The sequence below is a fragment of the Carlito syrichta genome, unplaced genomic scaffold (assembly GCF_000164805.1).
Source record: "Carlito syrichta isolate Samal-C Ts95f unplaced genomic scaffold, Tarsius_syrichta-2.0.1 Scaffold308847, whole genome shotgun sequence".
Classification (NCBI taxonomy): Eukaryota; Metazoa; Chordata; class Mammalia; order Primates; family Tarsiidae; genus Carlito; species Carlito syrichta.
This window is the reverse complement of record NW_007252943.1, coordinates 1,719,957-1,734,083: the sequence shown is the minus strand read 5'-3', so window position 1 is coordinate 1,734,083 and position 14,127 is coordinate 1,719,957. Positions and strand designations below refer to the sequence as shown.

Genomic DNA, 14,127 nt, shown 5'->3' with positions numbered 1-14,127 from the left:
AGCCCAGCAGGTCAAGGCTGCGGTGGCCAGGAGCGGCCACTGCACTCCAGTCTGGGTGACAGAGTGAGACTCCAACTCAAAAAAAAAAAAGAACTCCTACAATGTGACTAAAGCAGAAATTTCTCCCCCTCAGGCATAAAAGACCTTTAGTAGTCTTTAAAAGCCACATTATTATCTTCATTCTTCCACTCCCTTTTGTCCCCCAAAATGTTTTTTTATTTCCATCAAAAAATATTGTGAGTGGCCAACCTTTCTGTATGTGGGACAGACTTTTTGTGAGAAAAGTTGAGAAAGCAGGGGGTATGTGTAATGCTTATATGGCAACTCTTCTGCTGTGGGCATATTTGTTCTCTTTGTAATGTTTAGGTCAAGACCCAGAGATTGATCATATTTTACTTTTCTAAGAAAACTTTCACTAAGAAAGCAGTTTTTTTCTGCTTTATTCAGTAACTTTTTGCTTTTCTTATCTTTTGGTAAGGAACTATGTTAAGCAAGGTGAAGTGCCACAACCTTACATAGGCATCATTTTCCAACTCTGATTCATTCACTCAGCAGTTATTTATTGAGCACCTACCATGTGCTAGGAGACATTGTTGCTTCACAGTGGGTTACAGTGGTGAAAAAAAGAAAAGTTCCTGCCCTTATGAAGCACATATTCTAAATCTGATTATCAGGATCAGATTTGAAAGACTGAGTAGGATATTAAGAATTAGGACAATGGGGCTGGGTACAGAGGCTTACACCTATAATCCCAGCACTTTGGGAGGCCAAGGCAGGAGTATTCAACCAGCCTAACCAGACCCTGTCTCTACACACACACACACACACACACACACACACACACACACACAAATATTAGCCAGGCATGTTGGCATGTACCTATAGTCTTAGCTACTCAGGAGGCAGAGGTGGAAGAATTCCCTGAACCCAAAGGTTGAGGCTGTGATGAGCCATGATCTTGTCACTGGCCTTCAGTCTGGGCAACAGAGTGAGGCTCTGACTCAATAAACAAGCACATTTTATTTCTTTCCATTTTTTTTTTTTTAAAGAATTGGAACAGTGCTAGAAGATTGTCTCATCTTGGTAATTTATAGAAGGTAAACCCACTGGGTTTGTGCCCAGGTTCCTCTCCTTTTCCTTCCTGCCATTGACACAGTTTGGTCATTGTACTATTCATTTGACTGATTATCAAAAAGTAGGAATGAGAATTAAGGAAGATGGTAATCTTTTGATGTTGTACCTTATAAGGTAGATAGAGAAGTTGGTTATCAAGTTGTTGGTAGATTTCTAGCAAAAGCTATTGCTTGAAAAGAAATTTGGGACTGGGCTAGATGGCTCAGCCTATAATCTCAGCACTTTGGGAGGCCAGGGCGAGTGGGTTGCCCGGCCCCACAGATTCGAGACCAGCCCAGGCAACTTGGTAAGACCTCGTCTCTACAATAAATAAAAGATTAGCTGGACGTGGTAGTACACGGCTGTAGTTCTGATGACTGGAAGGCTGAGGCGGAAGGATCACTGGAGCCCAGCAGGTCGACGCTGGGGTGCCTGTGAGTGTGCCACAATACTGTAGCCAGGGCGATGGAGTGAGACTTTGACTCAAAAAAAAAAAAAGGAAATTTGGGACCTGGGGTAGATTTCACTGATGTAAGTAGGCTCTGTATATATATATATGTAGAGTGTGTCTGTGTTGTGCTCCCTTAGATTCATAGTTTGACTAATAAATGTTAATGAATATTAATTTTGAGAGTAAAGTAGTGTGCTGTTCTCCAACACATAAATATAGGAATCCTTGTTAACAAGGAAAAATTATCTCCTTTTTTTTTTTTAAAGTTGGGGTCTCACTCTGTTACTCAGGCTGAAGTACAGTGACACAACCACAGCTTACCTCAGCCTTGACCTTCTGGGCTCAGGCAATCCTTCCACCTTAGTCCTCAAGTAGCTGGGACTACAGGCACACACCTCTGTGACCAGCTAATTTTTGTCTTTTTTATTTTATAGAGACATGGTCTCACTATGTTGCCTAGGCTGGTCTCAAACTCCTGGTCTCAAGCAATCCTCCTACCTCGGCCTCCAATAGTGCTGGGATTACAGGTGTGAGCCACTGTGCCTGGCCAAAGTTATTTAATGTAGCATATATGTTAAACCACTTTGACACTCCAGAGGGTAATATTACAAGAGCAGTTTTGCTTAAGAAATACTGTAGAGACTGAAATGATATTTTATTATTATTATTATTATTATTATTATTGAGTCAGAGCCTCACTCTGTCGCCCAGGCTGGAGTGCAGTGCCACGCTCATGTCGACTTGCTGGGCTCAGACATTCCTTCCACCTGAGCCTTCTAAGTAGCTAGAACTACAAGCACGCACTACCACACCTGGCTAATTTTCTGATATATTGTAGAGATGAATTCTCCCCAAGTTGCCCAAACTAGGCTCGAACCTCTGGGCTTAGGCAATCCTCTCATGTCAGCCTCCCAAAGTGCTGGGATAACAGGCTTGAGGTACCACACCTGGTTGAAATGATACTGTTTAGTAAACTAATTTATAAATGTGTCTATAGAAAAGGAATTCTGAGTGCTGATTCTTGCCTTCTTTCCCAAAGAGCTTGAAAGCCTATCAGTAATGATTTTGTGATAGTCTCTGTTATTGATGCACAAATAGAGTCAGATTATTTAGGAATAAAGTTGAGAAGCAGTAAGGTATAGTGTAGGTGGAAACTGACGAGGGAGAGTCAGCAGAGACAATTAGTGAGACCTACAGAAGATAATAGCATTCAAAATAATCATGAAAATTTTTATCCTTTCAGAGGCTTTTTGGCTCTCATAAAAACAGTGTTAAAATGAGTGGAAGTTTAAAAAATATATTCTATATGTGTAAAAGAACATAAATACTATATATGTAAAGTTTAGAGCACAGGAACATTCACATACTCATCACCTAGGTTAAGAAATAGAAATTACCTATACAAAAATCAACTCAACTAAGTCTTTGATTAAAGACTTAAATGCAAGACCTGAAACAACAAAAATTCTAGAAGAAAACATAGGGCAAATGTTTCATGACAGTGGTTTGTCAAAGAATTTTTTAGATAAGGCAACAAAAGCAAATATAGACAAATGGGATTACGTAAACCTAAAAAGTTTCTACATGGGAAAGAAAACAACTGACAGAGTGAAAAGACAGTCTACAGAATGGGAGAAAAAATTTGCAAACTATACATCTGATAAGGGGTTAATATCCAGAATATATAAGGAACTCAACTCAATAACAAAAAATAAATAATACACTTTTATAATGGGCAAAAGACCTGAATAAACATTTCTCAAAAGAATACTACAAATTGCCAACAGGTATATAGGTATTAAAAAAATGTTCAAGCCGGGCTCGGTGGCTCAGCCTATAATCCCGCGCTTTGGGAGGCTGAGGTGAGTAGATTGTCTGAGTCCGTGGGTTCAAGACCCTCCTGGGCAACTTGGCGAGACCTCATCTCTACAATAAATCAAAAAATTAGCTGGGCATGGTAGCACGCTCCTGTAGTTCCAGCTACTCGGAAGGCTGAGGCGGAAGGATCGCCAGAGCCCAGCAGGTCGAGGCTGCAGTGACCAGGAGCAGCCACTGCACTCCAGTCTGGGTGACAGAGTGAGACTCCAACTCAAAAAAAAAACAAAAGTTCAATATCACTAGTTATCAGGGAAATGCAGATCACAATGAGATATCAAAAAAACAAAATATTAAAATTACAGGCACAAATGTGGAGAAAGGGGAATTCTTATACACTGTTGGTGAGAATGTAACTAATTTACATTTAGTATGGCCGTTATGGAAAACAGTATGAAGGTTCCTAAAAATACTAAAAATAAAAATAACATATTATCTAGAATCCCACTACTGGGTAAGTATCGAAAGGAAATGAAATTAGTATATCAAAGAGATCATGTTTATTGCAGTGCTATTCACAGTTGCCAAGACACAGAATCAACCTAAGTGTCTATCAGTGGATCAATGTATAAAGAAAGTATGATACATACACACCATGGAATACTATTTAGCCATAAAAAATTAATGAAATTCTGTCATTTGCAGCAGCATGGTTGGGTCTGGAGGTCATTATGTTAAGTGAAGTAAGCCAAAAACTAAAAAAGAAAGAAAGAAAGAAAAATAAGCGAGGCACAGAAAGACAATACTGCACCATCTCACTCATATGTGGAATCTAAAGAAGTTGTTCTCATATAAGTAGAGAATACCAACACTGAGAGGTACTTCTCACAGAAGTAGAGTACTGGCCGGGCTCGGTGGCTCAACTTGTAATCCCAGCATTTTGGGAGGCTGTGGTGAGTGGACTGCCTGAGCCCGCATGTTCGAGACCTACCCGAGCAACTTGGCGAGACTTCATTTCTTCAATAAATAAAAAGTTAGATGGGTGTGGTAGTGCGCACCTGTAGTTCTGGCTACTTGGAAGGCTGAGGCAGAAGTATCCCTGGAGCCCAGAAGATCAATGCTGGGGTGGTCGTGAGTGTGCCACTGCACTCCAGCCTAGATGACAGAGTGGGACTCCAACTCAAAAAAAAAAAAAAGTGACTGTGGTTAACAGTGTTATATATTTTTTAAATTGCTAGAAGAGAGGATTTTGAATGTTTTCACTACAAAGAAATGATAAATGTACAAGTAATAGATACACCAGAAACTCTGATTTGAATTTTACACAGTGTGTATATGTATCAAAATATCACACTGTACCCTGTAAATATGTATAATTTTAAATGTCAAAAAATGTGTCCATTTAAAGAAGGAAAGAAATATAACATTACCAAACCTTTGAAGCCCTTTATGTGCTCCTCCCCCAGTCACATCTTCCTACCCAGAGGTAACTAGGAATCTGAATTTTAGTGTCTACTATTCACTAGCTTTCCTTTATAATGTCATTACATATGTATGTATGACTAACCAATATAAATGGAATCAAACTTGATGTATTTTTTCTGTCATTTGTTCTTAACCATGGATTGAACCTGTTTTCTTCTGTTACACAATGAACACTACATACTTGTGGTCACCAAATTGTGTTGGGGATACTTCCCCACACACCAAGCAGTTCTCTAGCAGACATCAGCAGGATGTCCTACAGTGCATTTCAGTTCTGACACTAACCTACATTAGTGTACCCACCATATGCTAAGGGCTCAGTCCCTCAAGACTCCTCCCACTTGAGACACCAGTCACAAACATTAGGTTCCCAGTTTATCCATAATCTCTTACTGGCGTGGTACAATTTGAGTTCCCACAACCCCTTTCATGGATTTGATAATTTTCTAAAGCAGGTCATAGAACTCAGGGAGCCATTTATGTTTTCTGATTTGTTAAGAAGGGTATTAAAGAGGATACAGATGAACAGCCAGTCCTCTGCATAGACCACCCTCCTAGTACCTCCATGTGTTCAGCAACCCAGAAGCTCTCTGAACCCCATAGTTCAAGGATTTTTATTACATAGGTACAGTCACTTATTAACTTAATCTTTAGCCCCTCTTCTCTTTCCAGAGGATGAAAACAGGGATGAAAGTTTGACTCTTTAATCATGACTTGCTTGGCTTTTTGATGACCTGCTCCTTAGTCAGGAGCTCACCAAGAGTTACCTCATTAAAGGACATTTTTATCACCCAGGAAATTCCAAGGACAAGGAGCTGTGGGTCAGGAACCAGAGTCAGAGAGCAACTATTAGAACAAAAGATTGTTCTAGCACCCTCATTTACAAGGATTTTTGGAGCTCAGCTTCAGGAACTTGGGCAGAGATCATGTATAGTATATGGACAAGTTAAACAGTGGACAAATTAAACAGCAGATTAGACATACCTAAAGAGAAGTAGTAAACAGAACGGTAATTTTAAGAAATCACCCAGATTGCTCCCAGGAGAAGTATAAAGGAAAAAATGAAAGGAAGGTGAAGAAACATGGGAGAATGGAGTGAAAGTTCTAACACAGGTCTAATAGGAATCCTAGGAGAAAAAAAAATAGAAAATGAGGGAGCATCAATATTCAAAGAAATCATTTTCCAGAATTGACAAAAGCTATTATAGTTAATTTTCAGTTTCTACTTGACTGGGTTAAGGGATACCCAGATAGCTGGTAAAGCATTATCTTTGAGTATGTTTGTGAGGGTGTTTCTAGAAATTTTTGGCATTTGAATCAGCAGACTGAGCGAGGAAGACGTACTCTCATCCAGTGTGAGTGGGCACCATCTAGTTGGCTAAGGGCCCAGATAGAACAAAAAGGCATAGGAAAGGTGTGTTTGCTCTGTCTTCTCCTGGTCCTTGGATATCAGAACTTCTGGTTTGCAGACCTTCATCCTCAGACTGAGAGTTATACCATCACCTCCTCTGGTTCTCAGGCCTTGGACTGAGCTACACCACTGGCTTCCCTGGTCCTCCCACTTGTAGACAACGTATGTGGGACTTTTCAGCCTCCAATAGCGTGAGCCAAGTCCCATAATAAATCCCTTTCCATATATGTCTCTTCATATGTATCCTGTTGATTCTGTTTCTCTGGAAAACCTTGACTAATATAGCCATAAATGCTCATATTCAGTCTTGAGCAGGACTGATTTCATCTACACACAGTTATAAATCAGTAACATTGCAAAACATCAAGAGCAAGGAGAAAACCTTAAAATTAACAGGAGAAAAAAGGCAATTTCACAACAGTTAGAAGGATAGCTGATTTTAGCAGATGTAACAGTAGGGGCCAGAAGACTATGAAATAATATCATTAAAGTGTTGAAGATAAACAATCTTTAGAGTTCTATATGCAATTTAACTATTTTTCAAGAGTGTCTTCAAAATATATTTTTAGACAAAGTCTTTGCTGAATACCAACAGAAGGAAGGTGGGCCAGGCACGGTGTCTCAAACCTGTAATCCCAGCACTTTGGGAGGCCAAGGGGAGGGAATTGCCTGAGTCTACAGGTTTGAGAACAGCCCAGGCAACTTAGTGAGACCTCATCTCTACAATAAATCAAAAAATTAGTGGGATGTGGTAGCGCATGCCTGTAGTTCGGGCTACTTGGAAGGCTGGGGCGGAAGAATCACCTGAGCCCAGCAGCTCCACACTAGGGTGACTTTGAGCATGCCACTGCACTCCAGCCTGGGCGACGGAGTAAGACCGCAACTCAAAAAAAAAAAAAAAGAAGGAAGATGAGCCAAAAAAGGGAGGATTTTAAAAAGTAGTGGTTAAAAAGAGAGAGAGAGAGAGAGAGAGAGAGAGAGAGAGAGAGGAGTAACGGTGAACAAACAAATCAGTGAATGTGGATAAATAAATCTTGACTGATGAAATAATATCAGTAATGACTAATTTAAAGAGTACAAACAAGGTGGAACTAAAATGTTAGATAATAATGACAAATAGGCCAGGAAGTGAGTGATTGATATTAAAAAGTGTTAAGGTCATATTAAACTAGTAAGCTTATGCACAACAAAGGAAACAATGAGCAGAGTAAACAGACAACTTGTTCAGTTGGAGAAGATATTTGCAAACTATTATCTGATGGGAGACTAAGATCCAGAATATACAAGGAACTCAAACAACTCAACAGTGAAAAAATAAAAACAAAAACAAATCATCTCATTTAAAGGTGGACAAAGGATATAAAACAGACATTTCTCAAAAGAAGACATACAAATGGCCAGTAAGTATATGAAAAAATGTTCATCATCACTAATTATCAAAGAAATGCTAATCAAAACCACAATGATATATCATTTTTCTCTAGTCAGAATTTAAAAAGACAAAAAAATAACAGATGCAGGCAAAGATGTAGAGAAAAGGGAACTCTTATACACTGTTGGTGGGAATATAAATTAGTATAGCCACTGTGGAAAACAGTATGGAGATTTTCCGGAAAACTAAAAACAGAATTACAATATGATCCAGCAGTTACACTACTGGACATTTATCCAAAGGAAAGGAAATCAGTATATCAAAGGGATACCTACCTGCCCTCCACTTTCTTGTTGATTGCAGCACTATTCACAATAGCAGAGATATGGAATCAAACTAAGCATCCATCAACAAATAAATGGATACAGAAAATGTGCTAAATATATGCAATGTGATACTATTTGGCCATAAAAAAATAATTTTTTTTTTTGTAAATCCTGTAATTTGCAGCAATATGATGGAACTGGAGGTCACTATGTTAAGTAAAATAAGTAAATCATAGAAAGACAAATATTATGTGTTCTCACTCATAAGTGGGAGCTTGAAAAGTTAATCTCATGAAGGTAGAGAGTAAAATAATAGTTGCCAGAGACTGGGAAGGGTGTGTGTGGCAAGGGAGTGTTGGGTGGGGGGGGCAGTGATAAAGAGAGATTGGTTAATGAATACAAGCATACACTTAGGAGTAAGTTCTTATATTCGATAACAGAGTAGGGTGACTATAGTTAATAACAATGTATTATATATTTCAGAATAGCTAAAAGAAAGGACTTGAATTGTTTCCAACAAATAGAAATTATAAATACTCAAGGTGATGGATACCCTAAGTACCCTGACTTGATCATTGTGCATTCTTTGCATGTAACAAAAATATCACATATACCTCACAAATATGTACACATATGTGTCAATAGAAATATATATATAGTTTGTTTGTTTGTGAGTTGGAGTCTCACTCCTTTGCCCAGGCTGGGGTGCAGTGGCATGCTCACGGCCACTGCAACATCAACTTGCTGGGCTCTGGCGATCCTTCCGCCTCAGCCTTTTAAGTAACTGGAACTACAGACACACACTACCATACCCAGCTAATTTTTTTGATTTATTGTAGAGCCAAGGTCTCACCATGTTGCCCAGGCTGGTCTTGAATCCTGAGCTCAAGGCAATCCTCTTGCCTTGGCCTCCCAAAGTGCTGGGATTACAGGCTTGAGCTATTGCACCCAGAAATAATTTTTAATCACAAAAAAAGTGTTAAGTTTTTTTAGGAGAAGGAATATGATTTTTTAAAATTTTATTTTAGGCATTATTGAATCTAGTATGCTTGTCTAAAATTTAAGAGTAGTAAAATAATAGAAATGTAACATGTAAGTCCCAAACCAAATCAGTAGGGCTAGTAGGTGGGAGAAATAAAAAAAACTATCCATTCATTAGAAAACTGGAGTATAGTAGACAGAAAGGAAAGGGAAGCAGCACAGAAAAAGTGTGAAAATAGAAACCAAAATGAATCCAAATATATCAGTAATAACAATTAATGTAAGTCATGTAAATCTGCCAGTTAAAAAAACACTACCAGTTAAGGATACTGAATTTTTGAAAGATCAATTATATGTTATTTAAAAGAGACCAGAAAAATAGAAAGTCAAGTGATACTAAGGAAGTAGTAGCTGAAGTAAAGGTGTTTCATTTACTTGACATGAGGCAACATAGACTTTAGGGCAAAAGCATTATTAAGAATAAAGGAAGGCGGGCTCAGTGGCTCAACCTATAATCCCGTGCCTTTGGGAGGCTGAGGTGAGTGTATTGCCTGAGCCCGCGGGTTCGAGACCCGCCTGGGCAGCGAGACCTCATCTCTACAATAAATTTTTTTAAAAATCAGCCGGGCGTGGTAGCGCATGCCTGTAATTCCAGCTACTTGGAAGGCTGAGGCAGAAGGATCGCTGGAGCGCAGCAGGTCGAGGCTGCGGTGGCTGGCAGCGGCCACTGCACTGCAGTCTGGGCGACAGAGTGAGATTCCCAACTCAAAAAAAAAACAAAAACAAACAAACAAAAAAGAATAAAGCATAGCCAGGTGTGGTGGCTCGTGCCTGTAATCCCAGCATTTTGGGAGGTGGAGGCCAGAGGATTGCCTGAGGCAGGGGTTCAAGACCAACCTGGGCAATTTGAGAGACCACATCTTTCAATAAATCAAGAAAAACTAGCTAGGCGTGGTGGTGCACGCCTGTAGTTCCAGCTACATGGAAGGCTAAGGTGGAAGGATCACCTGAGCTGAGCAGGTCAAGGCTTTGGTGTCCATCAGCATGCTGCTGCACTCCAGCCTGGGTGACAGAGTGAGACTCCTACTCCAAAAATAAAAAATAAAAAGGAATAAAGAATAACAGTACATAATGATGAGAAGTTTAGTACACCAGGGAGATACAATTTCTAAAATGATATGGATGAAATGATATGATCTCAAAATATATGAAGCAAAAATTGATAGAATTATAAGGAGAAATGGACAAATCTATAATCACAGTAGATTTTAGCAAACATCTTTCAGTAATTAGAGTAATTAGCATATAGGTGATTTGAATAACACAGTTAACAAGCTTGATATAATAAACGGATATAGAACCATACATTTCCCAAATAAGAGAATATGCATTCTTTTTATGCACACATAAAATATTAATAGGAATTAACCATGTAATTGACCACAAAGCAAATCTCAAATTCTACAAAGTCATATCAGACATGCCACACTATTTTGTCCACATTGCGGTATAATTAAATATCAGTAAAAGAAAGATTGTGTGGAAATTTATATTTAGAAAATTGAGAACATACTTCTGAATAATTTATGGGCCAAAGAGAAAAAAATCATAATGGAAGTTAGAAAATATTTAGAAATGTTCAACTTTTAAAATACTGTGTATCAGACAAACCCAAGTTGAAGGGCATTCTAAACAATACCTGGCCAGTACTCTTCAAAACACTAAATATCAGAACTTGATTGTAAAGATAAAATATGGGTTAGAAGCAAAATACTATATTAGCTTTAAATACATAAAATAAAATGATTAATGAGTCAAGCATTATCTTCAAGTTGTTAGGGAAAAAATAGAGTAGATCCAAAGGCGAAGGAGGGAGAAAATATTTAAAAGAGAGGAATTTGGTTAAATATGGAATAAAGAAAAGACTCAACAAAATGAAGCATTTGTTCTTTGAAAACATGAATAAAAATAAACTTTTATAGAACTAATCAAAAAAGAAACAAATGCAACTAAACAATATTTTGAATGAAAAAGAGGATTTTGTAAAATTTCATGGCATTATATTTGAAAAAAACAAAGTGAAAAATTTTCCTGAAAGGACCAAAGACATGTAAGACAATTTTGAAGATGTGAAAGGAGAAGGAGTGGAGGCCTTGAGATTTAAGATGACTGTAAAATTATGGTGATTGAGATAGCATGCTAAAGGCACAGGCTAGGCAAGTCCATCAGTGAAACAGAATAGAGATGCAAATTTATGTACAACTTTATATGTGACTAAACTAACATAAATGAGTAGGAATAAGGATGAACTGTTCATTAAATGGTACTGGGAAAATTGGTCATCCTTATAAATAAAAGATAAAAATAATCCCTATCTCACAGCATACCAAAAATAAATTCTGAATAGATTAAAGAACCAACATGAAAAGAAAGATTTGAGAACTTTAAGAGAAAATATAGGAAACTATCTTTATGGATTTGGTGTAGAAAAGAGTTGTAAATGAGAAAGAAAAACACAAATCATAAGTAAAAGATTAAATATTTCAACTTGAAGATTAACTAGTTCGACATTGACCTAAAAAGAATTAGCATTCTGTAAATCAATTAGAGAGAGAATAGAAAAATAGACAAAATATAAAAATAGGCAGTTTACAGAAGAGAAATAGAGAATGATTTTAGAGGAGAAAAAATTGTTCAACTTTATTTAACAAAAAAGTGGAAAACTAAAAGCACGTTGAAATCTCATTTCACACTCAGCTGTCTGACATTACCAAGAGTTGGTGAGGATGTAGAGCAATGAGTTGAGAGTGTAAAGTTTTATAACCACTTTGATGAATAATTTGGCAATATCTAAGGAAGTTGAAAGTAACTTGTAGCCATGATTATAATTCTACTTTCGTGTATATGTAAATCTTATATATTCCTTTAAGAAACTCTTACCCAGGAACACAAGAAGACATCTTTGTTTGTAATGGTAAAGGAAATAATGGTAATAATTTAAATATCTCTCAGCAAGAGACATATACATAAATTCTGAAATATCCATACATTGAAATACCTTATACACTTTAAAGAAATGACCAGGTTTATCTGTCTATTGTATGTTCTTTCATCCTAGTTTAATGTTTTAGGTAGAGGTCAATGTTGTTCTCCAAACACTCCATTTCTTCTCCTGGACACTTCTCTTAGGCACATAGCAGGCCCTTTCTCATCCCATTTGGAGTTAGGTAAGGCAAAGACTTATCTTGGTCAATGAAATGTGAGTAAAGTGACGTGTTGCTTTGGGAGAAGAGTTTTAAGAGCCATTGCCTTGCTTACTCTCTTTCCACTGCTGTTGTGATAGAGAAAGCACATGTCAGTATGAAGCCTCTGTCACTGAGATCCCTGAGAGATACAATAAGCCAAGCCTACCTGGCTGATTGTCAACTGAAGACACAGAGTAAGTAAAAAATAAATGTGTGCTATGTTAAGCCACTGAGAGAATAGGGGCTGTCACTGTAGTATAACCTACTTACAGTATTATCTTATGTCTAAACTGAATTTACTGTACATCTTGTACTGCTTCCTTAAGTTCTGTCTTCCAAATCAAAGAACATTGCCCCTTTCCCATGAGATAGAGGTACCATGAATTTCTCTCTCAGTATAGTGCTTCACCTCTGTTTTCTTTCCAAAGTCATAGAGAGCTTCTCTCTGAGACCCTTCTCTGCCAGGTAACTGTACTTAACAGGCAATTTCACTAGTGTTTTTGCTTGTTGCTTTGAAGTTAAGCTTCATAATCAAGGAATTCATCACCAGAAAATCCATCGTTTCTCCCTCCCTCCTTTCTTCCCTTCCTTCCTTATCTATGGGTGGCTTTCCTTAACTACAGAGAACAAAGCAATTAGTGAAGGCATATGAGATGAGGGCTTAAGTACAGGCATGTCTAACTTTGGAAAATAAATGAATTGCTTAGAAGATACATGTAAAATTATTTACTCCACATTATTATAAAGTTAGAAATATTTTGGTATGGCAGTAGTATTTCTCGCTCCCCTTCTTTTCAGAGAATATAATACTATACTGAAAAGTACAGCAGGTTTATATATCTGATGAAGAGTTACCTTTTTCTTTTCCAATCCACTTTTAAATTATCCAAAGCATGCTATAAATCTTGAATGTAAGTAGCTATGGTTAGTAGGTTTTGGTTAACTAATTTAAATATCTGAAGAAAATTGTAGATTTTGGTTTTAAATGCACAGAAAAGGTCCCAGGGAACTTAAAAGCCATTGCATTTTGTCATTCTTCTCAGTGTTTAGAAAAATCTACATTATATTGGACAGCCATCATTTTTTAGAAGCACTTGACTTTTATAAATAAGTAGATTGATGTGGACTGGAAGTATAGAAAGAGACTCAGAATCATAATAGAGGTGGGTTTTCAAAATACAACAGTTTATGAACAAAAGGAAGAGCATGTGTGTTGCAATGCACAGCATACTAGACAAATAAAAAAGGAAATGAATCATGGTTGAGGGCAACTGTATATTTTGAAAAGGGTTTGGTACCATGTTCTGGATCACTTTTCTGTTTTATGAATTCTAAGATTCTGAATTTATCTTGTTTCTTTAAACAAACTCTCAGAAGAATCTACAGCTTACCTTACTGACTACTAATAAGTGCCTGTGTACCAATCACCTAGCTTAAGAAACAGAACATGACCAGAATCTCTTAGAAATGAAATAAATTAACGTTAACCCTTTTGGTGGGAGTCCTTCCAAGATTTCATCCCCCCCTTCCCAGACAAACTAGTCTCAATTTTGTGTAAAAGTTCTCTGGATTTCCTTTTTAGTTTTACAGCTATGTATATAACTCTAAACAAAGTATTTTTTAGTTTTGACTTTTTAAAAACTTTCTATAAATGAACTCATATACTTTTTCTGTGCCTTGCATTTTTTAAACTCAATATTATGTTATGCTGTTGAGAGTTGTCCATTTATATATAGCTATAGCTCATTCATCTCAATTGCTATATAGTTTCTCATTGTAGTAATATTCCACAATGTATTTATCCATTCTATATGGGCTATCATGTTTCTTTATAATAAAATATTTTAGGGTTAATTACTACATGTGGTTTGGTTTATTTCAGACTTAGGTTCAACTTTTTTTTACAAGCTATTTGGCATGGAAAATGT

General features: G+C 37.3%; 1 protein-coding gene across 1 annotated transcript in view; it reads left to right on the top strand.

Annotated features, from left to right (window-relative positions):
* Positions 1 to 14,127, top strand: part of BTBD9 (BTB domain containing 9) — a 183,250-nt gene that overhangs the window by 55,824 nt on the left and 113,299 nt on the right. The window lies entirely within an intron of this gene.